At 40.0% G+C, this 27,947-nt stretch overlaps 1 protein-coding gene across 2 annotated transcripts in view; it reads right to left on the bottom strand.

The window, feature by feature from the left end:
* gatad2b (GATA zinc finger domain containing 2B) overlaps positions 1-27,008 on the bottom strand; it is a 74,583-nt gene extending 47,575 nt beyond the window's left edge. The window contains exon 1 of one of the 2 annotated variants that reach the window (XM_008421573.3): positions 26,799-27,008. The gene's annotated coding sequence lies outside the window, so the exon portion shown is untranslated. The remainder of the gene's footprint in view (positions 1-26,798) is intronic. The other variant, XM_008421572.3, reaches the window with a different exon arrangement.
* Positions 27,009-27,947: the final 939 nt, after the last annotated feature.

Here is a 27,947-nt window from a genome sequence, read left to right as displayed (position 1 = left end):
ATCCAAGGGTATTGAGGGAATGACTTGGTGTCTAACAAATTATTTAAATTTCTGTGTAATCAAAATTCACAGACATATCTTAATATTATTCTCTTCCACCAAAATTCAATGCTACTTAAACAACAAACTATTGGTAACACAGGGAGTCCTGACTGTACTCAACCAGAAGAAGAAGGCCTTTAGGACTAAAGACAATGTGGAGACAAAGGCACCACAGAGGGAAGTGAAATGTTGCCTGAGGGAGGAACAAGATTGCTACACGAGGAAGGTGGAGCAAAAGCTTTGAGAAAACTGCTAGAGGGATGTCTGGGATGGTTTCAGAACAAAACCTCAACCAGTACATAGGGGGTAGGTAAAGAGAGAGATACAGTGCCTTGCAAAAGTATTCGGTCCCCTTGATCTTTTCAACCTTTTGCCGCTTTTCAGACTTCAAACATAAAGATCTAAAATTGTTATTATTTTGTGAAGAATCAACAACAACTGGGACACAATAGTGAAGTGGAACGAAATTTATTGGATATTTTAAACTACTACTTACTTGATATTGTAAGTAGTGCGTATGTGGCATCGTGTTTGCAGCCTGTTGCGGTTACTCCTCTCCTCGTTTTACTTTTTCAAATGTTTTTGATTAAAATTCAAACTTTTTTGATTGATTATTTGACAAGATTAATTATCTTTGCACCTTACTAGAAGCTTATCTTCAACAATGCTGACAGAGAGGAATAATCTTTTTCTTTGGTGCTGAGATACTTTTTTTTTTTTTTACTCTGCTGAGCATAACAACTTGGCCGCATTGTTTTCACCAGGGATCAGCTGATTGTGCTGAAACCAGCCGGCCTTCACCCAGTATGTGAGTGGTACCACCAGAGAGGAGAGGACTCTGGACTTGCTGGACCATTTCAGCCTGATGTTCACCCCTCGTCTATTTTGTTACCCTACGGGACAGAGATTAAGCAATAATTTTATGCCTTGGGTAGTTCATTCTTCACATCATACACAACTATCTATGTTGCATTTAGGGAACCTAATATTTCAGCCATCTGAAATAGCTAAGCCATCAATGCTGTGCACACTGTGGGATTCCCACCTTAATGACTGCAGCGTGTGCTTCTGTCATGGGAAAAAAAGTTTGCTCCAGATGTTAAAAAACAAACAAAATCAAATGAGGTCTAGGGAAATTTCACAAATGTTTGATTTTTGATGTGATGATTAAATTGAAAATACAAAAAACATCTATATTGTATTCTTTGAATCTCATGTGAAAATGATTACGGTGTTTAATTTTTACATTTCTGATTATCATTTAAAATAAGTGAACAAAAGTTAAACGGACCTACACTACCAGTGGTTGTATTCACCAAAAAATTTCAGTCTGAAGTTCAAACAGTGATGGAAAAATCTGATGGCCATCTGCCATTTTAACAAATTTCACAGACCTGATCACTTGGTGCTGCCGTGCAGACATTTTTAACTTCATGCACAGAGAATAAGTTACATTGTGGAGCTAACTTGAATGGATCAATAAAAGAAAAATTTCCTCCAAATATCATCTCTGATCTGGACACAAAACAACTCTGTGGGAGTTGACAGTGTCATGTTGAAGAGTGATGAACTTTGAAGAGTGTGTGATCCTGCTGTCCCACTCCAGCTGGATTTTTCTGCTGAGAAGAGTTGCTTTGGACTCAGGTGACAGAGACTCTTGCCAACTTCTGATCACTTCAACTGGAGAAATATTTCTTGATTTCAAAACTTTGTCAATGCAGAGAAAAAGTTACATCTATTCATCTGCTTGATGTGTGATCACACAATGTAGATAATCTGTTCAGCTTGTTGAGTATTACACCGAATGACAATTAAATGCTAATTACATACTAATAAGTATGTAATTATCAATTTAAAAAATTGATGGGTAAAAATGGGTTATGACTGGATTTTTTACCCCGTCAGTCAAAATGACAGACAACGAAGAAGTGTAGCATGACCTCTACACTGACCACTTATAAATTAAATAATTTGGTTTTGACATTTGGGGGCAGGTGTTTCCGCATTATTCCCAGTGCTCCTTTTTCCAAATAAACATGCAGAGGAAATCTGGCCTCCAACTGCTAGAAGGAAAACGCACACCACCTTTACGTTGAATGAGCCAGAAAGTATTTTTTCTGTCTCCTTTTTTGCCCTCTCTCTCCCTCTCATGAAAAATAAACCAAAGTCAAACTTGACGTAGCATTTGGAGGAATGTGTGGTGAAAGCGTCTACAAACGTTGCAGTCTTCTGAACTAAACTAACTGACAGCTTCCCAGCAGCATTTTTTTTTCAAAACTTTCTTTCTGCTGTACGCTACCCCAAATAAACCCTTCTCTACCCTCCCCCAATTTTTCAAACTTTCATCTTTTCTCCTCCTTTTCAATGCAAGAACAAACATGACTATTCTCAGGGGCCATTTAAATGTAGTAAAAGCTACGTAGTTTCATTTGTTCATATTATACTGTCCAATCAGGTGAAGAGATGCCCATGTCGGTAGTAGGATGGTTAAGATAAAAAAAGGGACACTTGATTGTTTATCACCTATAGCCATCTTTCCAAATGTCTGTTCTTCCACTGAGTGGGAATATGTGTGTGTGAGACAGAGAAATGCTGTTTATCATACCTTACCTGCACACTAATGAGAAACTGCTCTTAGGAGTGTTGGACTGAGAAGTAGTTTGGGTGATGAGCATAGCAGACTCGCAATTTCACAAGGTGTTTGCTAATTGCTGCTGCTAGACTGGAAGCGCTGTGTGGGGAATGCGTGGATAGCTATGTGGGGCAATAGCTGTGCTGTGGACTGCAGCTCCAAGGAGGAGCTTTGTGGAAATCGGTGACGCTTTGTATGAGCAAGCATTTAGGCACCCTGAAAGGCTGCCACCAGAGGAGGTGGCCTAGCTCTTTTCGTCTCCATATTCCTCAAACAAAGTTGACATCAATGGGAGACAGGTTGCTCCTTGTGGAATGAGCTTCCAAACCACCTGATGGCACTGCGGACCATGGAGTCTTTCAAAAAAAATAAAAAATAGCCGAGGACTTCTGGGGTGGCGCTATGCTATAAAAGGCAGGAGAAAAGGCTGCTCTGAAGAACAAGAAAACTAGCATTAAAATAAGGTAAAAACAACAGAACATAAGGAAAATTCATTCTTGAAGTGATTAAAAAACCCATGGAAAATATGGTTAAAAAAGGAAAGAGTAAGGAAGAGAAAGGCACAAGAGAAAAGAGTACCAGAATGGCGGCAGTACAAAGCCATGAAGCGGAACACTTGGAGCCACCGAACAAAGACCAGGACTCGGCTATACTTCAAGAGCTACGGGTCTACAAAAAGAACACGTGGTAGCGGTAGGAGACAACAAGAGAGCACTGGCTAGGATCAAAATGAGCATAAAGGAGCTCCTGGACAGGACAACATCCCTGGAAAAGAAAGTAGCTCACATGGAGGAAAGATTGGAAAGTCGAGATGACACAGATGGAGTGGGCTGCGACATTTCTACTCTGGGAAACAAAACTTTCAGAGTAATGCAGCGACTTAGAGTTGAGAATGAGGCACAACAATAATTTTAATAAATTGCTTCATAGCGCAATTTATTAAATTCCAGATTCAAATCACAGATGAGATGGACTTGTGCATTGAATGAGCACACCACTCACTGGTGAATAAACCAAAGGTTGAACCAAAATGTAACAGAAAATATTTTGTTAACTTTAAAACATAGTTAATGAACCTTGTTTCAGATATTGGAGAATGAATGTATCAATCATATCTAATGAAAATATTGTCAAAGAAATCAACGAGTCATTTAAGGAATATTTTGAAATGATAATGAGGAAGTTTCACCAGCAACATACAAAGGACGATAAGAGGGAAAATAATAGAAATATCATCCAGACTCAAAAAGGCTAGAATGAAAGAACAAAAGGAGTTGGAAAATGAGATCAAAGAATTGGAAAGGGAACACAATATAGGGGATAAAAACATAATGGGCGAGTTTAAAAAGGCAAGAGATAAATTAGAGGAAATACTGTCAAAGCAGAAGATCTTCTACGCTTTACAAGTCAAAGATATTATGAAATAGGCAATAGGGTGAGCTGTCTGTTGGCATTTCAACTTAGGAAAGCCCAAGCAAAAAGGCACGTCTCCAAAATAAAACATCCCTCAAATATGGCGACTAAAACATCACCTAAAGAAATAGCTGAAGCGTTTGCAGACCATTATAAAAAAAACTATATGATTATTTGGACAGAAATACTCAAGACAAAACATCCTCTTTTCGCAAAAGAATTAATATCCCAACTTTGTCAGAAGAAGAGTTGCTGGAAATGACCCGACCTATAACTTCACAGGAAATTCTGAATGTTATTAAAAACCTCAAAAACAACAAATCCTTGGGGACAGACGGAATGCCACAGGAGTTTTACAAAACATTTAAAGAACTAACGCCAGTGTTATGTAAGGTATTTAACTGCGCACTAACAGTGGGGGACCCCCCTAAAACATGGTCTCAAGTCATTATATCTGTAACACATAAAGATGGTAAAGACTCAACTATGTGTGAAGGCTATAGACCCGTGAGCTTGCTATGCAATGACTTAAACATACCAACATATTGGCAAAAAAAAATGCAAAAATATATAGCTAAATTTATTAAACCAGACCAAACAGGCTTTATTCCTGGCAGGCAGAGAGCAAACAACATTAGAAGAACACTGAATGTAATGTCACATACCAAACTTAAATCACAACCTTCCCTCTCGATTAGATTAGTAGATGCCCAAAAGGCTTTTAACAGGGCTTATAAAATGTTTTTTTTATATCAAACATTACTAGCCCTTGGGTTTTCACAGCAATTTGTTGAATGGGTGAAAATAATTTATAAAAATCCCAAATCCTGATTTGAATTAATGGGGATTGCTCATTAATTCGAGCAATACCCAACTAACTAAACTAACTAACTAACTAACTCCTCTCTTGATCTCATGAGAGGAGTTAGACAGGGGGATTGTCTGAGTCCATTACTATTATATTAAACCGGTGGCAGAACCAATAAGACAAAATAAACAAATTCAGGGAATAGGAGATGAGGGAGAGGTGGAACATAAAATATAATTGTTTGCAGATGATTTATTAGTAGTATTAACAGAACCACTCTGGTCAGTACCAGCTCTACTAGAAAGTCTTAAAGAGTACAGGAATATGTCTGGATATACGACTAATGAAAGTAAATCGGTAGCAATGTTATCTGGTGAATGCCTAAAAGAAAAAGTAAAATTCAAATGGACCAATAAAGGGTTCAGATACCTGGGCATCACACCTCAAATTTCAGTTATTCAAAGCAAACTATGAAAAGCTGATTAAGGAAATGATAAAAGACCTAGAAAGATAGGAGATTCTACCACTGACCCTAGGTGGAAGGGTAGAATTAATTAGAATGAATGTCTTGCCAAGATTATTTGTATTCCAATCACTCCCAGTTTCCATTCCCAACTCCTTTTTAACAGAGCTGGATAACAGAATATCAAGGTTTGTATGGTAAAATAAAAAGACAAGAATTAAACTCAAAAACTCAAAGAATAATGGAGGGCTAGGTTTACCTGAATTAAGGAACTATTACTGGGCTGTTCAACTGAGAGCCCTAATCCTAAGGTTAGCAAAGAATCAGGAGACAATATGGGTAGATATGGAGCAAAGGGCCTACCCAACTCTGTCTCTGGATCAGTGGTTCTTAACCTTTTTTGAGGTACTGAACCCCCCAGTTACATATGCGCATTCACCGGACCCTTCTTATTCCAACAACACACAAAATACTTTGCAGTATTCTGATTTAGCAATGTAATTATATTAGCTGTGTAACCACCCCCACACCACTAGAGGCAGTACCAACCCCGAAAAGATGCGACTAAGGAGCAGATTTAGACTATAGAATTTGGTAAAAACGGTGAGTTTTGCTGAAGTAATTAAAGACAAAAGTTCAAATCCATGCTGAGAGTGAAACTCCTTCAATCAGTGCTCCTCCGCAGCTTTGATTGGCTAAGCAATGTAACGTGATCCTCTGCAGCAAGTGATGGCAAAGCGGGGCGTCATCACGACTTTACACAAGTGTGTCTTTACCTCCGCGGCAGAGGCTCCGCCGAACCCCTAAGACCGACTCATCGAACCCCTGGGGTTCGATCGAACCCAGGTTAAGAACCACTGCTCTAGATACATTACAGTTTACAACAAAGATGGTAAAAAAAAAATCTCAGGATTCCAAATAACAGGATTTAGGAACAATATTTGGTCAAGATTAAAAAAGAAATTAAATTTACCTGACTCTATATCAAAAATTGCTAAAAATTCAGATTTTAGCCCAGCTACTATGGATGCAGAGTTTGAGAGATGAACAATCAGAGGGCTGGTATTTATAGTACAGCTTTTTAAAGGGTCAACAATTAAATCTTTTAACAAATTCAACGGGAATTTAATCTACAAAAACTGATTTTTATAGATATCTGCAACTTAGACATTATCTCCAGAATCATAGTGAATGGCAGAAAATTTCAACAGATATGACAAAGACTGAAAAAATTCTATTATCAGTAGCAAAGGTGAACCAAAAAAAGGCCTGATCTCAAAACAAAAGCCTACAAAATGAATCAAATGTTAACAATAGGGAGATTAAGGAGAAGTGGGAACTGGAAGCTAATATAATAATAGCAGATAAGGATCGGAAGAAACATTTAGCTCTGGACACAAATTAACAGCCCGTCATGGAGGGAGTTCGACTGGAAAGTTAAGATGCGTTATTTTAATTCTCCAATTACCACATCTAAAAATATCTCGGCTTTGTTGGAAAAATTGTGGAAAGGCAGGAGACTTTACTCATATTTTGAGATTGTCCAAGTTGGCCGAGTTTTGGAAAAATGTGCAGATATAAAAAGTATTTTAGGCATTTATTTAGATTTGGACCCATCTGTATATTTCAGGAATAATTTCCTTGGATATGATCGACAAAGACAATAAATACTTGATTAGAGTCTTGCTTCTGATTCTGAAGAAGTGTATTACATGTGCTTGGTTAAGACCACAACATTCCAGTATTAAACAGTGGAGAGACAGAATTAAAAAGGTCTACATTATGGAGAACAAAACATCAAAACTACAACTTAAAATGGAGACGTTTGAATCCAAGTGGAAACTTGCAACTAGATTCATATTGTAACCTTGACACCTTTATTTACTTACGTCCATACATTTTCAGTTTATTTTGTATTATTATTATTATGTACTTTTATTACTTTAGTCTTTATTTTGATTACGCTTACTTTTCTCCCTTTCACTGTAATTATTGTGGATTTATATATTTATGGATGTTAATGAATATTTGCTTCGCTTAATGAGGCTAATGTTTATCTGAGGCAAATGTATTTGTTTGCTTTTTTCCTCCATCAATAAATAAATAAGATGCGAAATGTGAGATGTAACAAACGTGTACATGTGTATACATTTGTATAAGTTACTGAAAATAAAGTTAAAAAAAACCTGAAAATATTCTTGTTCCTAAGAAAAATGATTTGCCTAAAGATTTATGAGTAATATTTAATAAGTTTTACTGTAATTCTGTAGAACTTTGAGCTTTACATAGGGTTATAAACAACATTTTATTACATTATTTCTCAAACATGCGTGAAAGAATCAAAGTCACATGAATGTTTTTGATGAGAGAATAACATAACATGACCGAAGATTAAAACAGTTTAACAAAATTTTCTCTCCTCATACCTCTTTAAGAATGAGAATTTTATTTGCACAAACTTGTGCAAAGAAAGAAGACTGGAAAATGTTTTGATTTTTGTAAGACATTTCAAAGTCCCTCTTTTGAATGAGCATAATTTGAGTTAACAGGTTTTGTTGTCAGCCAAGATAAAACATGAGTTAAGTATAGACTAACATACATTTACTTGTCTTTAAACTGCCACTTTATAAGGCAATACACACTTTCCACAAAACGGGCAAAGTGAGAGTCGCAGCTTTATTATTACATTAGACAACAGATCATTGTGAATGTCGTTATGACAACCAGTCGTCTATTTTAAGCCATACCACTAATCAATTCCTGTTCTGTTGTTGCCTGAGATATGGGGAGTTTAAGTTAAGGTAAATGGTACTGATAAGAGAGTAGGACGATATTTATAATAAGACACCTATTTTTGGGTAGATGAGTGAATGTGCAGTTTGAGACAAAGAGCAGAATAATTGCACTAAGGACTTCATGTCAACATACATCAAAGGTCTCTCCACACAAACTCCTAAAAACTAATTTGTCTGTTGTGGTGTTAATGTCAAGTATGGTTAAAAACTACAAATGGCCACCTGTGATGACATCATAAAGGAGCATTGGGCTCAGGTAGTACAGGTGACGCTGATTGTTATGATGATGCCCATGCTGGAAGTTTGTTGATACTGAATAAACTAATCACAAACAGTTCGACTCAGCGCACTCTTTTCAATAATACGTCATGGTGTCAGGAGTGCTGTAACATATCATGAGGCTGCAACTCTATTTGGCTACCGGAGACATGGCTGATGACAACGCAGAGAGAGTCGTTTCTGCTGGTCCATGTGTAACGTTCAGCATCCAGCCGCGGCTTGCAGGAGTGGGCCAAGTGAATACGACGATTCGAACGGTTTTGTGTGGCAAGTAACCTGAACTCTAGTTCTGAGGAAAACTCCAGGTCAACACGCTCATTTATTGTATGGAAGATGAGGCAGATGACGTTCTGCGGGGTCTGGCATTACCAGATGGGCAAAGAAACACATACCAAGGTGATGGTTTCCAAGTTTTCTTCGTTGTCAAGAAAAATGTCATTTATGAGCGAGCCAGGTTTAACATGCGCTAACAAGAGGAGTATGAAACCGTAGATGCCTTTGTTACTTCACTGTATCCGTTAGCAGAACATTACAGTTATGGAGCGCTACATGATAAATTGATTCAGATTGGTGGTGGGAATGCAGGATAAAAGGTTATCTGAACGCATGCAGCAAACCACAGACTGAATTTGTAGCTAAAGGAAATAAAATAACTTGTGTTAATATTATGCTAAAAGTTTAAGAAGGATTAAATATAAATAGATTAAATAGAGTTCTACTTATCCATCCATCCATTATCCCTAGTGGGGTCGGGAGAGATGCCGGTGCCTTTCTCCAGCGAACGTTTTGGGCGAGACGCGGGGTACACCCTGGACAGGTCGCCAGTCTGTCGCAATTTCACTGCATTGTTTTTAGATCCGCTAACTGATCATTTGGATTTAGGAGAAGTGCAAATAATTGTTTATTTTAATTGTATTTTTTTATTTGTTGCTTTTAAGATTCTATAGTTGTGGGTTTAAGTATTGTCTGCAATGTCTTCCAGTGACATGTAGTTACCCAGTAATATTTTACATTTCTCGTCAACTTAACATCTTTTAATACAAAAGCACATTGGACGGCAGTTAACCACTGGTGCAGCGCTGTTGCATGCCTCAGGGCGCATGCAACAGCGCTGTTGCGCCTCAGCAAGTCTGGAGGACTTGCTAAATTCTCTGGAGGAAACCCTGATTGCCTAAACGTGCTCCTCTGCAAGTTTTTTACTCAGTGATCACCAAAGCTACATTCTGCTTGGACTCTGTTGAACTTGTTCTGCCACATTCTTATCTGTCCACCTATCTGCTGTTCCCACATATTTTAATCAAGCTGTTTAATAAGTGCATAATGACACTGCTGAAACAAGCATTGCTTCCCCTATCATGTCATTGAGGCAACACACCCCATACCACCAGCACATAGAGAGCACACAGAAAATCATCCAACAATAACGCTGCATGGATATCTGCTTTTTTTTTTTTAAATGGATCTTTTTTTGATGGCAGCCCTTACTGTTCTGCCAGCAGCAGCTGTAGTCCTGGTGCATATATGGCAACGGTAAAAATATACAAAAAAGCCTAAGTGCTTCATGCCCTGCCACTGACGCACAACAAAAATCAAGTCATCACATCTTATGAAAATTGACAAATCTGTAGGTTTGCCTACAAAAAAAAGCACATTTTTGCAGCAACCATTGATTCACAGCGTTACAGTTTGGTTATTTCTAGAAACACTTGAAAATGTTCTTACGGCTTATGAAGTGATCAAAGCAAATCTGCGGGATATTAGACAGCATAAATGGTCCCATGTATACAGTGGTGGGAACTGTACTTAAGTACAATTTCCGTGTATCTGTACTTAAGTAGATTTAATAATGGATACTTTATACTTTTACTCCACTACATTTTACAGTAAGTATCTGTACTTTCTACTTCACTACATTTCTACAAAAGTGTCGCGTTACTCGTTACATCCAAGTCGCGTTGCTCTTTTTTTCCGTTAAAATGTGAAGTTCAGGGACTGAAGGTGGCGCCGTAAAATCCAAGCAATAACGTGACGTAGTGTCTGTTGTCACCCATCAGCTCCACCTTTACTCGCACGCGGAGCTCCAAGACATGCGCAGTGGTTTCCTCTGAGCGTCAGTAATATAATAGCTGCATAAATCATAAGATATGGCAACATGTAAAATCAGCAGCGCTTCGCTTTCACAGACGGTGGGGACTTTGTCCAATTTTTAACGTCACCTGGAAGGAAAGCTTAAAGAAAGGTAAGCTCCCTGGACGTGATGCTAGCAAAGCTAGCTGTATTTACTGAAACACATATTGCATCTGATGAAAAAAAGTTGTCACTCATGCGCTGAATTACTGTGTGGAGATGTTGACTGAGGTGTTGCATATATGGGACAACGCTGTGACCAAAGTGCAATATAGTGATATGACATTCATGGACGATCCGATTCTTCTGGACGGATCTTGACTAAGTCCTATAGGACTGAAGCCTCACTGAGAGCCGTTCTTTGTTCTTGTAATGCTCTGCGTACTGCAGTAGCCATTTCATTAAAATATCTTTAATCTTTATATTTAATTGGCGAATAAATAAAACAAGAACGTAGGAACGCAGAGCATGCTCATTGCTCTTTGTTTTCGTCACCTGTCATGGTGGCAGACGTTGCAGCAGGAGGGAGGATGAGAACAGTCATGGTACTCCTTCTGCTTGGTTATTTCTTGCTTATTGGGCCTTGGACAGTGTTCATAGTTGAGCGTTGTTAATTGCTATGTTTAATGGTGCAGACAATTATTATTTCTGACATGGGCAGTATGGGCAACCGCCCAGGGTGTTATTTCTTTTAGGGATGGCAGGAGACCTCTGTGTATTGTGGCACATAGATGAAAGCAAAACAGAATGAAGAAGAGTTTGAATCGTCACTGGTTAAATTTATTTCAGCTATAAGTATTTAATATCTAGGTGTTTTTATGGGAAAGTGAATCTTTCAGATCAATTTGAGAAGCAGTTTTGATAGGTGCACTAAATTTTATTGTCATGTAGCATGGGGTGCTGGTTTTGATTTGGTCTTGGGTTCGGTGGTCTAGACTACAACTCTGCTACGAGGCTCCTTGGTTCCATGTCCTCCTCTGCCAGTTGGATTTCTTTCAAAATAAATGTGTGGCAAAAAAAGTGAAGTTCATGTTATGTTAGGACAGGAGACAAGATGTTTCCATCCCTGAAATTATGATGCATAGAATCACATATCTAAGTCTAAATTATGTTACAGAGTAAACTCAATAAAACATGCTTTATCTGTGGCATTGTTCATTAAAATGGCACATTTCTGATGTATTAAAATTAAATACGATTGGTTCACTTAATGATATTGCTGAATGCATTGCCTAATCACTAAGTACTTTTACTTTTAATACTCAAGTATTTTTAAAAGCCAGTACCTTTTTACTTTTACTTAAGTAAAATGTTAATGTGGTACTTTGACTTTTACTTAAGTACATTTTTGTCTGTGTATTTGTACTTTTACTTAAGTAATTTTTTTGAGTACTTTCTCCACCACTGCATGTATACTATATTTTAAAAAAAAAAAGAAAAAAGAATAAATGAGTGTTGCTGAGATCCGGCACAGATGACGTCTGGAATTGTCTGCGTAAAAAAGGAGATAAACAAAACAAATTGTGTGGGGTACCTGTGAACAATAATATACAAATGGTAACAGCATGTTCATATGTGACTAATAAATTTGATGTCTCTCACATCAGCTCCCCAAAATACCAACGTTCAACATTAACCCAGTGAAGTGGTTATCTTGTTCTAGACACCCAATTTCAAGGTTTGTGTCTTTGTTATTGGTTCCCCCTTCTTAAGTTTTCATGAAAGCAAATTTTGGCAAGACAGGCAGAACTTCAATTATAGCTGCAAGTAACCTCATACGGCCCTCACAGCTCAGCGCTGCTCCCGCCTTGTGGCGACCAGGGCACCAGCGGCATCACCACCCAGTCACCATCATTATCGCTCTCATGCCATTCTTTTGCCTGTCCCCTGAGCGCATTTGGCAAATATTCCAAATAGCCTTCAATCCAGTGCAGTAAGAGTCCAGTAGCATGTCTTAAAAGTTTGGCTGAAACTCAACCTTTCAGAAGGGAGTTATTGTCACTTCCTCTTTTGTGGCAAAGGATTGGCGAGGACTTCCTGTAGGGTTTGATACATCTCAGCTGTGTCTGAATTCAGGGTATGCATCCCCCGAAGGCAAGGGTGTAACTTTGTGTTGCAAGTTGGTGGGAACGAGGAGGAGGTGGGGGATATACGTCCTGATCAGGGTTGTCTTATTAATAGTACCTTTAGTAAATAACCTTTTAGCAGGTATTAAACATACTACAAAATATAAATGTTAAAACGGATCTAATTAATCTATACGTCTTTCACTTGGTGATGGAATTACTGACAAAGGAACTTTTCAGTCATATTCTAATTTATGCTTGTATTTGCTCAATGCTTGCCTACAGATGAAAACAGTTTCACAATTCAGTAATACTTTTTGTCTGATTTTATCAAGTGCTAAAAACATCAACAACATGACATTCTGTAACAATCAAAATGTTATTAAACATTTCAAAAGCAGAATAAGCAACTTCTGTGTAAATCAAATAAATCCTTGTCAGTGCAAACTTTGTATTTTTCAATTATGTGATTCTGACTCCACAGCTGACCCTCAGTTGGTTGGCAAAACCTTTGTCCTGCTGAATTACACATAGCAGATGAGATATCATGTGTCTTTAATACATTAAAGACACAAAACCTTTTTAAGGTCTGGTTGGAGAAGTTGGTGAGTAGAGTGACCATCGGTGTCACTGGATTCTATAAAGCTGAGATGCTGATGTTTTTTATATGTAAAAATATATTTTCTCTCTGCAAATAAATCTGTTGTTTGGTTTCTCTGTAAAGATACAAGAAATGACTAAGCAAATTTCTGTTTTATATTGGCCAATTAAATTTTACTTAATTGTCACTGTAGGAGCCACAGTTTAAAATTTAACTAGCTTTGGCTCCCATGTTTTCTGAAATGGGTGATTCTTCTTTTGCGCCAACATTCCATGTCCCCATGTTTTGCTTACAATTATTTTTGTAAAATGTGCCAAATATTTACAACAAAGTATTTTAATTATACATTTAGATGTTTGCCATTATTCAAATTTAAATTAAATGCCTTTTAAATATTATTTGGTTCTTCACACACCTTTTTGATGACCGACATGCTCAATTTCATTGTGTCCGCAGTGCAATGGAATAGACTTCCTCATGAAGTTTAAACTATAATATATATATGTTTTTTATGTTTTTCTTCAATAAGTTGAATGACTGGACTAAACCTTATTTTAATATGCAATTGAATCTGTTTAAACCATTTTTCTTATTTGATATTTTCTTCATATTATACATGTAAAATGTTTATTCAGTAGAATTTAAAAGAACATTACATTAGATTTAGTCATTAAAGGTTTGTTATTCAGTTGAAGGTAGGCTAGCTAAATGTTGACCACATAAAGAGCTACAGGTAGATTAGTTCGAAAACAAGGTGGAAATTAGGGTGAAAAGTAATCATTTTAAGTAAAATAAAAAAATTTCAGATGATGGAATAGAGCTGCAGAGTAATCTGAGGTATTAACAGATGTCTTTGCCATTTGTCTGTTTCCATTTCACTAATTGCCCCCATTGACTCCTGTGAAGGGAACACCGAGTTCCTATCATGGGAAAATCCACTACAGGGATATCACCTGTTTTTCCCAAATAGAGCCAGGACAAACACTCTGCCTATACTTTGACTTGTAAGAGGCAATCCTGCAACCAATGATGAAAATCGTCAGATTTTGGAATCGAAGACATTGATTTTCCACCCTGTTATGGGACAATCCACCATGTGATTTTACATTCCACACATGTTTTTATTAAATTTGTTGCAGAAACATTAAGTACTGTGAATCTTTCTGTGGCATGTTGGGAATTGAAGACCAATAAATGCACATATTGGTATAAGTTTTTAAAATTACCAATATTTTCTATGCTGTCAGTAATGAGTAAAAAAAGTTTTTTTTTTGTTTTTTTTTTTACAATAAAGACATAAATGATTCGCAACTACATCATGCGTTACAATTTCAAAAATAAAACATTATATAGTAAAAGGGACACACTCTTTTTAAGAAAAAGACATTTTTTTCAAAATTTACATGTTTAACCATTTGTGGTTTATATGTCACTAACAGGGTGGAACACATTCAGAGATAATGGTGAAAAAAAAACACCTGTAATTATTAATTTATCCAATCCTGAGCTTGCCCATTATTAATTTCTTATTGTTAAACATATCAGTGTTGTAACACAATATTTAAAAATTAAATAATTTTTTTTTTTTTCCAAAAGCAAAATGTTGCCGCAAAAAAGGAATCACCCAAATATTTCATTCTACTTGATGATTGCTCGAAATATTGCCACGCTCTATAAACAAATGATGCAATTTGTCCAGGGGAAAATGTATAAAAACGGGTGGTTATGTTGTGGAAGTCAGCAGAAAAAGACGAAAAAGATTTGAGTCTTGTTTAATTCTCAATGTCTTCCAACATAAAACCAAAAATGGAATGAACCACAACCGTTGGTCACTTCACACCTCACCTTCTCTCCTTCAAAATAAAAGCATACATTCTGGTGTGAAATATATACATTGTATCCGCCACACAGGCCCCCCCTGAACACACAGAATGTCACAAACACAAAAACCCATAACATGCAAAACAACATTACAAGTATATAAAGAAAACAGACACACAACGGAAAAACCAAACAGCAGTGACAAACAAAACAATTGAACTACCTAACGGTAACGGCTAGGGAGCTTAATAAGTCGGTCACCACGGCTTCTCTTCACCGGAACAGGGGTTGAAAGTGAAAAAGACTCTCCAGATCGTCTGTTACTGAACTGTCCACCTGAGGGGAACAAATCAGCTGTTAGGGAAGGACCTGGAAGAGTGGGTAAAGACACTGGGGGACGACCACGGCGCGGTGGTTGAGCCAACTCAATTGGGTCACCTGGTAACATGTGAGCTGGCTTCAGACGGTCCACAGAAATACTCTCCTGATTACCCCCCCAACTCCACCAAAAAATCTTTAGGTCCCCTCTCCAAAACATGGAATGGACCATCGTAAGGAGGCTGAAGTGGTGAGCGGTGTGAGTCATGGCGGATAAATACATACTCAGCAGACATTAGGTCCTTTGGCACAAACACCTGTGGAAGGCAGTGATGGGCTGCTAATGGGGCAAAAGATCTAGATTCCCCATTTAGAACCGTTTTATTTCCCTGGGAATCAACCGAACCCGACGGACCCGGAAGAAATTCCCCTGGTACCCGCAAGGGCTGGCCCAGGACCAACTCAGCTGAAGAAAACCGCAGGTCCTCTTTTGGGACCGAACGCAGGCCCAACAAAACCCAAGGCATGCGATCTATCCAACTATTATCTACCAATGAGGCCCGCAATGCAGCCTTCATTGTGCGATGGAACCTCTCACAAAGACCATTGGCCTGCGGATGGTAGGCAGCAGTACGGTGGAGTTTAACCCCAAGGCTCTCTGCAACTGTAGTCCACAACTCTGAAGTGAACTGGGGACCTCTGTCAGAGGTCAAATCCAATGGCACACCAAACCGGGACACCCAGGAGGAGATAAATGCTCGAGCCACATCAGCTGAAGTGGTTGATGACAGCGGAACTGCTTCCGGCTATCGAGTAGTTCTGTCCACCATCGTCAGGAGATACGTAAAACCTCTGGAAGGTGGAAGCGGCCCCACTAAGTCCACATGCACATGTTCAAACTTCCGTTGCGGAACAGGAAAGTGCTCCAGTGGAGCCTTAGTATGCCGTTGGACCTTGGCACGCTGGCAAGCCAAACAGGAAACCGCCCATGTCCGTACATCTTTACGGAGTCCCGGCACACAAACTTTGCCCTACCAGTTTAACAGAAGCTTTGACGCCTGGGTGTGAAAGGGAATGAACTGCCTCAAAAACCCGCCGACGCCAACTAGAAGGGACCAAAGGCCGAGGTTTGCCAGTCGAGACATCGCAAAGAAGGGTTGTGCCACACTCATGAAAGGAGACCTCCTCTAAATGCAAACTGGATTCAGCTGCTTTAAAGGCCAGAATATCTGGGTCGGTCAGTTGGTCTGTGGCCATGGCGAGGTAGTCCACACCTAAATGCACAGAAGCAACCCTTGGTCTGGACAGACAGTCAGCCACCAGATTATTCTTGCCAGCTACATGCTGAATGTCAGTAGTGAACTCTGAAATGGCAGATAAATGCCGCTGTTGCCGAGCCGACCACGGTTCAGAAACTTTTGCCATAGCAAAAGTGAGAGGCTTGTGGTCAACAAAAGCAGTAAAGTCCCTGCCCTCCAACATGAAGCGGAAATGGCGTGTTGCCAGAAAAAGGGCAAGCAGTTCCCTGTCAAAGGTGCTATATTTTTTTCAGCATCCCGGAGTTTCCTGCTAAAAAAAGCGAGGGTTGCCAGGCACCATCTACCCATTGCTCACAAACTGCCCAACTGCATAATCAGAGGCGTCAGTTGTTAGAGCCACAGGAGCAACTGGAGATGGATGGGCCAAAGCGCAGCATTAGCCAAGGCCTTCTTGGCATCATCGAATGCCTGCACTCTCTCGGGGTCCACTCAATCTGCTGGTCCCTTTTTTGCCTCTAAGTGCCTCATACAAGGGGTGCATGAGGTGAGCTGCCCGTGGGATGAAACGGTTATAAAAGTTAATCATACCCAAAAACTCCTGCAGGGGCTTCACTGAGGGAGGGCGGGGAAAATCGGAAACTGCTTCAACCTTTGCAGGCAGGGGAACAGCCCCTTGAGAAGACACTTTGTGTCCCAGAAACTCAACAGCAGGCAGTCCAAATTGGCATTTAGCTGGGTTCACGATCAGGCCATGTTCACTGAGCCCAACAAACAGCTGCCGAAGGTGCACCATGTGTTCTTCCGCAGAGGGACTAGCCACCAATATGTCGTCCAAATAGACGAACAAAAACGGCATACCCTGCAGGACCGAATCCATAAGCCGCTGGAAAGTCTGCGCTGCGCCTTTAAGACCGAAGGGCATCTGTAAAAACTCAAAAAGACCAAAAGGCGTGATAACTGCAGTTTTGGGTACATCTAAAGGATGGACTGGAACCTGATGGTAGCCTCGCACCAAGTCCACCTGAGAGAACACGGTTGCTCCAGCCAGGCGGGCAAAAAAGTCCTGAATGTGAGGAATTGGGTACCTGTCATTACTGGTTGCGTTGTTAAGGCGCCGAAAATCCCCACAGGGTCGCCAACCCCCGTCTGCTTTGGGAACCATGTGCAATGGAGATGCCCATGGACTTTTGGAGCGCCGTACAATGCCAAGACGCTCCATGTTTGCAAACTCCTCCTTTGCTATCGCTAACTTAGCGGTGTCTAGGCGGCGCGCTGCGCAAAAACCGGTGGACCGACTGTAGTTATACAATGCTCCACTCCATGCTTAGCCACGGTAGCAGAAAATGTGGGAACCGTTAAAGATGCGAACTCTGCTAACAGACGCTGATACTCATCACCTGTGGCAAGCATGTTGGCGAGAGGTCGTTGGCTGGGACCGCCAAGTTTACAGGGGTATGTATCAAAAGACACAGCATCTATTAAGCAGCTATTAGCAAAATGCACCAATAACCTAAAAGCACACAAAAAATCTGCACCCAAAATAGGTAAAGACACAGAAGCTATCACAAAGTCCCACTGAAACTGACGTCCGTTGAAACACACAGTCACCAACCTCGAGCCAAAAGTGCGAATCGGGGTGCCGTTAGCCGCGTCCAGTGGCGGTCCGTTACTTTTGCACAAAACGTCCGCTGACGAAACTGGCATGATGCTCCGCTGTGCACCCGAGTCCACCAGGAAACGCCGTCCCGAGACGGCGTCTCGGGACGCCGAGCTGAAAAGCTTGTCCGAGCTGCCGGCACACACAGCTGCTAGCGAGCGCCGACTCTGTCGTTTCCCTGACGCACGAACGAACACGGAGGAATGCAGCACTTCGCCTTCACTCCGAACCGGCGATGGTAGAAACAGAGAACGTCGTCCTTCCGTCGCTCTGTCACCGCAGCCACGGCATCAAAAGGCTCCGACTCTCCATGTGTCACAACTGGTAGAAGTGCATTCACACTGTAGTGCCTGGAAGCCAACAAAATCCGGTCCGCTTCTTCAGCCAGGGAGCGATAATCCTTGGTCCGGATCAGCGGGGAGCTGGCCAGCGCAGTGCGAACAAGTGGGGGAAGCTGGCGCAGAAACAGATGTGTAAAAAGGAAAGAAACATCTCCCAAGCCAAGTAATGCCAGCATGTTCTCCATCAGCTCGGAGGGTTTGCGATCCCCCAAGCCATTCAGAGAGAGCAAGCGATCGGCCCGCTCCGCGTCTGACAGTTGGTAGAGCCGAAGCAGATTCTCCTTGAGAGCGCCGCATTTGTTAGCGGTTGGTGGGTTCCTCAGCAGACCCATCAGACGACGTGTTGAAACGGAATCCAACGCAGCAACTACATGGAAGTACTTGGTCTCATCTGTAGTTATCCCACGGAGATGGAACTGGGCTTCCACATGTTGGAAACATGGTTCTGGATCGTGTTGCCAGAACTCTGGGAGCTTGATAACGGCAGCAAAAACAGAAGCGGCGGTTGGAGCAATGTCCGCCTGGCAAGAAACTGGGTCCGAAACCACAGCTGGCGGAGAAGCGGCGGCAGCATCTGGTGAGATTCCGTTAAAAAACATGTCAGATGTTCGGGGTCACCAATGTGGAAGTCAGCAGAAAAAGACTAAAAAGATTTGAGTCTTGTTTAATTCTCAATGTCTTCCAACATAAAACCAAAAATCGAATGAACCACAACCGTTGGTCACTTCACACCTCACCTTCTCTCCTTCAAAATAAAAGCATACATTCTGGTGTGAAATATATACATTGTATCCGCCGTCTTGTTTAATTCTCAATGTCTTCCAACATAAAACCAAAAATCGAATGAACCACAACCGTTGGTCACTTCACACCTCACCTTCTCTCCTTCAAAATAAAAGCATACATTCTGGTGTGAAATATATACATTGTATCCGCCACAATGTTATTTTTTTCTCCAGTCTGGCAGCTTAAAGTCGCGCAGACTCGTTGCCATGACAACCAATAAGCAGCCCCGGAACGCAGAGCAAAGATTACTTCAAGTGCATCAGGAATTAACACTACAAAACCTCAAAAACATTTACCACAAAAAAGTACGTAAAAACACTAGGGCTTTATAATTATATCGATTCTACAATATGCATCGATACTTCCCACCCTCGGAAGGTATAGATTTTTCATCAGCGAGTATCAATATGGGGTCCATAGGCTTATAGCCTCTTTTTAACATGTCTGGTTTGTGACGGCGTAGCAGCAAGACTCCGACTCTCCCAGTCTCACTTTCAACGTGTGCTTAAAGTGCACATTATAAACTACCCACCAGTTTTTAAATTGTGTTAATAGGCCAAGTAAAACCGGAGTTATGCTAAAATTAGTAAACCATATTTTTCTGGCTTTTCTGGCATATTATGTGGAAGGGAATGAGCTTCCAAACGTAAAGAACGAAACACAATATTAGATTCTTTTGTTTTTAGAAATCTCAAATCTTCACTCAATAACGATGGGCTGTATTTTGTTGCTGAGAAACGAAGTTGCGCAAGTAACCGTGAAAGAAGCGGAACGGAGCAGCGGCAAAAGCAGTGAGATCGCGAAATTAATGCAAAGTTCGACTGCTGCCATCCACTTCATAATTTGTTGTTAACTTAGTGGTTTCTGTTCTATTTAAAAAGGATTAGGCCTACCTTTAGAATGAATAAGCAGCACATGGGTTAATAACATCCGAAGCGGGTGCGCAGCATGCAGCGGTGCTGTGTTTTGAGCTGGAAAACGAAGAGGGGAAACCCGCAGCCGGAATCCGCGGCGCAGTGAGGATTTCTATGATGACGATGGCGGATCGATCATTCTTTTTATCAACTGACAAAGAGTATCAGAGACTGAGAGTACGATGAGATCTTTGCAGTCAGAGGCAGATACTCATCCAAGGAGGGGAATGGCGGCGCTGCGCAGCTGCACGAAGTCGATCACTACTGGGGTGAGGCAGAGCCACTACCCCAGCAGCTAGTAGTAAACAGCTTACAGCCACGGCCAACTCCGGGAGCCAAGGTAGAAAATCCTTTTCCCTATAGTCCAAAAGACTTTTTACTCCAAAATGCAGACACAGTGTCCAAAAGAAAAACATGAGTGCAATCATTTGCATATTGAGAGTCTACAAAGGCTGATAATCTCCTCACTCAGCTCCTGGATCACTGTTTAAACTCTGAGTTTCATGTCAAATCCACATGAAGTAATTGACAGAAACTAATTTTCTCACTGCACCTTTGATTTATTTTGTCCAGCTGTAGACTGTTAGACTCTGTCCAATCAGTTAGGTATTGTATAGTTGGTGCTTTCAATCAGTTTTTAGTTAATTAAATCCAAGTCTATAGAACACAAAATGTCACTAAAATCACTCTGTCCTTCTAAAATTTTTCAGAAAATCGTAAAAGTGCATTGAATCGTAGAAAATTGTATTGTTTGCCAAATATTGTGATACATATTATATCGTGGTCAGAATATTGTATTGTATCGGAAGATTATTGTATCGCTACACCCCTAAAAAACACCAAACAGAACATTTTGTCAGTTGCAGATTTACGTTTTTGAATTTTTATTTTGGATCATTAGGAAGTGATCCCCTGAACATTTTTGGTGGTTCAAACATGTATTGCACATCCCTACAATGATTGAATAGAAACAAATTTTTACGTTTGAAGGCTTAACTTTAATCAGTCAAACCGATTTGCTCAGGAATAAATTAGATACTTTAGTAAACCAAACACTTTACAACTAGATACTACCTGATGAATAATATCGGTGTTTAACTTCCACTCATTGGGGAAAGCTAGCAGGAGTTTTTAAAAACTGTATGCCTCGAGTCAGGCGTTCTCTCCTGATAAACTGAACCTGGAACGTCTGGCCAGCTAATAGCTGGCGAGGAGAGCTTGGCTGTTAATGCAGCGGGAGATCTCTGAAAATGTCGGCACAATATTGCAATTAGGTGATGCATGATGCATGCTTGATGAATGGAGCAGATAAGTGTAATATAGCAAAATAATTTGTCACTCATCACCGCCGCTTTGCCTGAACACTCAATTTAAACCCGCAATGAATTGCGGGATATAGTGGGCTGTGAAGAATACACCAGACCCATTCTTCAAATCTGGATAAAAGAAGGACACATTTGGAGGCCACAATTGAAGGAGTCTTTGAATTAGGACAAGCCTTGTCGCCGCACTGTAACGCAAGCCGTCTATAAATCCAGCCTTCGAAGGATGCAGCCCTCGAACTTGGACACGACTCTCATGTGTCGTTATCAATCGTTAGTGGATACAGCTTCAATTTTATGTCACATTCAGGATGAAGGATGAGTAGTCCATTAATGTTTAGGATTTTCTCTGAGAGGGTGGGCTTTGGTCATGTCATTAATGTACCACAACATGAAGCTGTGCTCCATGATGATGCATAAAAAATTTGGAGCAGACCGGATGACACATCAGGGAGAAATAGCTGTTAGAATAACCTAGGGGGCGTCATGGAGTCAAATTTCAATATAAAACACTTGAGCTCTACATAGGTTAACAAAGGTTATTCATAAACAGTTTGGTGCAAATTGGATGATGCATATATGCTTTAGAGTGCTTTAACATTCAACATTAACCCAGTGAAGTGGTCATCTTGTTCTAGACACCCAGTTTCAAGGATCTTTCATCATTTGCAATCTCTGCAAATGGCGAAAGACTGAAATTCCCATTCTGCCACACCCACACGTTTCAGCCAACAGCCAGTGTTGAGTGTTCATCATCATGTATTTTTATGTCACTTGGCACAGGTTTACACTTATATGAATCAAAGAGTAAAAGTAAGACATCCAGTAGAAAAAGGCTGAGGTGATATCACCAATTGACCATGTCAATGTACTGAGGGCTGATCTGTAATGAGACATAGAAAATCACGTTTGATAACTACTATTCAGCCATGCCTTATGAACAAATTGACTAAGTTTGAAACTGATTGATTGAAATCTCTAGGAGGAGTTCTATCAAATGCAGAGGCTGTAAACGGCGAAAATCCAAAATTCAATCCAAAATGGCCGATTTCCTGTTGGATGTAGAGCATGGGTACAAGAGACTTTTCTTTAGTGTGTCAAATTCCATGCCTCTATGATAAAGTGAGGTCAATGCACTGGGTGTTTTGAAAGTTGCCTGGTGGAGCTGTTGAGCCATTTTGTTGTGATTTTTGCAATGACATTAAAATACATCATTTTCATGCAGGCCTGATTGTGTCCACAAAGTTTCGTGAGCTTTCAGATATGTTAACGCTAGGTGTTGTGGCAATTTATGTAATTTCTACTAATTTAGTTTTCTATTTTGGGAAGTTAGAATTTAAGTTAAGTTTAGATCCAAAATCTGTAGTTAATTTGTATATTTGAATTGATTAGATTATGTTGGAAATTGGTTAGAACCTCCCATTAATTTGAGTAATTAAAAACACACCGGGTGCTTGGTGGAGCCATTGTTTGGTGTGTGGACAGGAGGTCTTTGGTAAATTATTTTTTTGACCACTTACACTTTCCATTTTTTGTACTTGAAACATATTAAGTTTACTATCGTTTTTGACTAAGTTATAGGACATTTTTGGTAATTATTTTGTCGCTACTTTTTACAAGAAATAAAGAATATATTTTTTCAAACAAGTTTAGTCGGAAGTGCGTTCAAATCAGAAACCACCTGTTAACACCCACGGCCTTTGTTGGAACCTTGTTTTTGAAAACTAGAAGGCCGCGACACTAGGGATGCACGATATTGGATCTTTGGTCGACATCCAATATGCCAATATACTAAAACTACTTTGGCTGATAACTGATAACAATACCGATATTTTTTACTATACATACTTACTGAAACTATATGGCTTTCTCTGATGTGGAATTAAAATATTGCATCATCTTTGTCAATTTAGCCTGCTGCCAAATGCAAAAGCTAAAAAAGAGGTTGAAAATGATGCAACACTTTCAAATTGCATTATGTTTAATGCCAAATTTAATCATGACGTATGCTCTATGTATCCTCAGTACATTGACATGGTCGAGACAATGACTCTCAAACAGTGCAACTTGTCAGTGGCTTGTCATATAAAAACTACACCTTTTAAAAATAAATAAATCACTGACATCAATGATTTATTTTGATGGAATGGTACATTAAATTTTAACGCTAATATCTGCCGATACCATGTCAATAATATTATGCATCCCTAGTTAAGGCCTTCAAAAAGCCAATTCATTTGACGGAAGAATTGTCATCAAAGCAGCAAGCAGCCTTATGTGGCCCTCGCAGCTCACTGCCGCTGCAGCAGCAGCCTAGCGGCGACTGTGTGAGTTCCAGTACCGCCATCCCATTGCTGTGGCCAACACTCTTGACCACTGTTGAAACCAGCATCAACATGTCTTCAGTTACTGGACACTCTTTCATGTTGTTTAGGTCAAAGGGGTCAGACAGAGACCGATCAGTGTAAAACATTACACTTCCTGTTCTCAGTGGGCATGGCTGAAGTGATGTCATCATTTGCCCATTGGGTATTGTAGGGAACCTTATGGCGATCAATCACCAAAGGTTTGGTGTCACTATAAGTTTTTGTGTAGTAGATAATTTCGTGTTTCATGGCAAAATGTGAAACTTTGAGGCCTGGCCTTCAACATGCAAGAAAACTCACCGATTTGATGACTTTGGATGATGTCAGTTGGTCAGTTTGTTCATAAGGGATGGCTGAATAGTCATCCCTAATGAACAAACTGACCCAAGTTTGAACCCAATCAATCAAAATCCCAAGGAGGAGTTTGATCAAATCTTAAGTACAACAGGTTTGATCGTATCTTGTGTGGTGTCCAGCCACATGGCAGGAGCAACACACCACACATGAACTCATTTCCCTCACAAACATTGATTCCAGACACAAAATTCTGTAAAACCCCACCACACATGAATTTACAGTAAACAAACATGGCCGACGATGTAGAAACAATAGCAATAGTTTGTGAACTTATTTTTAGCAATAAAAGACGTAACAAAAATAAAAGGCATTGAATAAAAGAGTGGAGACAGCACGAGCAGAAGCTGCAAATATATGGAGGCGAGTTGTTTTTTACATCATTAACATTTGTTACACTGTGATAGTTTTTGTTCTGTCGTTTCATTTAGCAAACGATTACGTTTTCACTGTTTTGATGTCCACAAAACAATGGATAAGTCTACTAATTTTAAAATCTTACCGTGTGAACCAGTCATTAGTAAATGTTTTACTACTCAAAACTACAATCTACCTGCAATGCATGTAGATTGTAGTTGCAAGCCGTGGCTCAATTAATAAACTTATCCTTATAACCAACTTATGTCAACAGATCATAATTAATAGTAATCTGTCTTTTGGACATGGTTGAAAAGCAACAAGTAAATGGCAGATGAGGGCAGTCAGCATCAAAATCGGATCATTGTCCAATTTTGATGAGGTGAAACATATTGACATGCGTTTTTTACAATTGCATTTTTTAAAAACTGTTTTAAACACAAAACTGTTTTATCTCAGAAACTTCACAAATCATTATATTTGGATGTCCTCCAAAGCAGAGCTTGATGTATTAAAATATTTAGTCTGAGTGTTTACATCCATCTGAAATAAGTTTGATTAGGGTCAATTTATGTGTGTAAATACTTTTTAATCACCTGTATCAAATAGTCAAAACTTATGAGTGAATATGCCATTTAAAAGAGCTGTTTTCATGAAGGAGAATAAAGATACAGGGAAAAGTCCACAAGGCAAAAATTTGAACACAAAGAACTGGAGAATGCTCAATAAGATTTTAAGGATGCTTCATTCATGCTCTTCCACCAGTTCATTCATACAGACCCACCAATTACTCCGGGAAGTGGGGTGGGGGGTGGGGGGGTGTACAGGGACCTGACTGTACGTACCATGGTCAGCACAGAATTAGGATTTGTGATTATTTCTGATGACAAGCGCCTAGTGGCATATAGTCCTAAAGAGGTGACAAGAAATCTTAAAAGAAAAACAACAAAAAAACAGCAAGATCAGAAAAGATAAAAATGTACATGTTTAAAATGATGAGATTTAGTATTTTACATTCAGCAGCTTTGAGCAAGATCAGATTTCTCATGAAAATATGGCAAGCATGAAAAATATATCTACATAATAAGAGCAAGTCTGGAGATTGGTCAAACGGATAACCTTTTTAGAAATATAACTTTTATAAGCTGCATATCAACAATGGCTCATACCAGAAAAATCAGAGTGACATTCAAATTGCTATAGACACATGCATGCAAATCCAGTGGAGCAGAGCAGCAGGACAACACAATATCTACACTAAATGAGCCACTATGAATAGCAGAATAATAACAGAAAGCATCAAAAATGGGTTTCACTTCGGAAATCACCTACTGCTCTTAATCCGCCGATTAGGATGCAAACGTTCGCTCGGTCTCAGTAATGCTTTGTCCCTACTGTAAAATGCTGGTTATGCCGTCAGGCGCCAGGCAGCCATTTAGGTGCATATGGAGCTAGTTGAGTCTCCACGTAAATGGCTGATGCATTTAGAATTTTTTCTTCCTAATTGCCGAGGGCCATCAGGACTCGGGGCCTCCTGACGCGTTTAAAACCGCCTCTCCCTGCAGTACAGCTGGATGAACCATGTAAAACATCTCGATTCATTACTGTGCGCTTTTAAACGGCAGTGTTAAGTAGGCTTTTTAGATGAGTACAGCTCTTTCTCCAGTCTTCGGTCAACCCCTTGAGACTCTGGATCAAACAATGAAAAGAACTGGAAGCTTTCCAAAAAAAAATGATTCCATCACAACGTCATAAAATCTCTGGCAATGCTATTATAAAAGAAAACAAACGCACAACACCGAAGCCGTCAAAGCAACAATACCCATTTTCCTATGACTCGATACCTTTAAAGGTAAATGAACAGTTCGAGGCGGCGGAGCTGGTCGCAAAAATGTCAGCCTGCATCAATAAATAGCAAAGCCAATGCTCTCTATTGTCTGATAGCATATCAGCAAATCCACCGGCAGAAAACCGACACAGCAACTAACTAGCCGTTCTACTGCAATTCGAACTCCACAGTCGAGATTTTAAAACATCTCTGCCCAAAGCCAGGCCTTGCGCAAGTCCTCGGACTCACCTGTGTGTCGTTTCGCTCGGTGTGTACCGTCTCCGGGTTCACGGTCCGGTCCCCCTGACGCGCTGCAGCGGATTTTCACCACCAGTCCCCGGCACCGGCAGGCGGCACTGACCCGCTGATTGGGCCTCGACAGACTCTCATCCCTTCGTTGCAAACAGTAGGAACGCTCATTGGTGAGACAGTTACTCATGAAAACCAGACAAACAAACGAGTGGCTGCTCGTTTCTAAAGCAGACTCAGGCGGATATTTGATTGGTCAGTAATTTCCGCGGTGAAGAGGAGAGAAATTTGATTGGTCAGGGGGACTCCTGTTGTTTGTGTGTGGACAGAGAGCGGCGTTACTTCGACAGGAGCTAAAATCAATGTGTTTTTGATTTTAGGAGGGATTTCAGGAACTTTCACGACTCTCTATAATATGTTACTATACAACTATTTGAAGAATTTCCTGGATTAGGCGAAGCTGAATTTATTTGCTCTCAGTTTAAAGCCGGAAAATAATATTTTATTAAACCACCTTATTTCTTTTTTTGTATTAGTCAATGCAAGAATCATTTCCAGAGATGTTGCTTTTGCACCACCCATGCCTTGGAGAAATTCAAGGCTTTATTGCACATTGAATGCTTCAAGAAAGAACGTGGAAAGTAAGGAGGGGATGAAATAACCCAAAATTGAAGAATGAAGGAGCCATACAACTCTCCTTTGATTCCAGGCCTTGGGGTCCGGTATCCTGTAACTTTCAGGTGTGTTCCTGGTCCAACACACCTGAATTAAATGGGACACTGGCCCTCAATCCCTGGAGTTGGAGATCCCTGGACTAAGATTATTGAGTCTTACTGTATGACAGTGAGGCAAATGTTCATAATTTTCAGAAATATAAATGAAAGCCTCTACTGTAGATGTTTTCTTTATGATCTATGTTATTGTGAGGCACTATAACTGACTAAAGTTCAATATAATTATACACTCAAGCACTCAAATTTACCTTGGCTTAGAGTATACAGATAGTCAAATTTGTACTTTACAGAGCAAATGTTGCACTAAAGTAATGCTGTGGCAAGATATATTCCAATAAAGAAACAATGTTCACATATTATGATCATGTCTATTTTGGAAAAAGCACTTTTAGCTCATCTTAGTATAAGAATACCA

The sequence above is a fragment of the Poecilia reticulata genome, chromosome 11, assembly GCF_904066995.2.
Source record: "Poecilia reticulata chromosome 11, P_reticulata-male-v2, whole genome shotgun sequence".
Classification (NCBI taxonomy): domain Eukaryota; kingdom Metazoa; phylum Chordata; class Actinopteri; order Cyprinodontiformes; family Poeciliidae; genus Poecilia; species Poecilia reticulata.
This window is presented reverse-complemented; position numbering and strand designations above follow the sequence as displayed.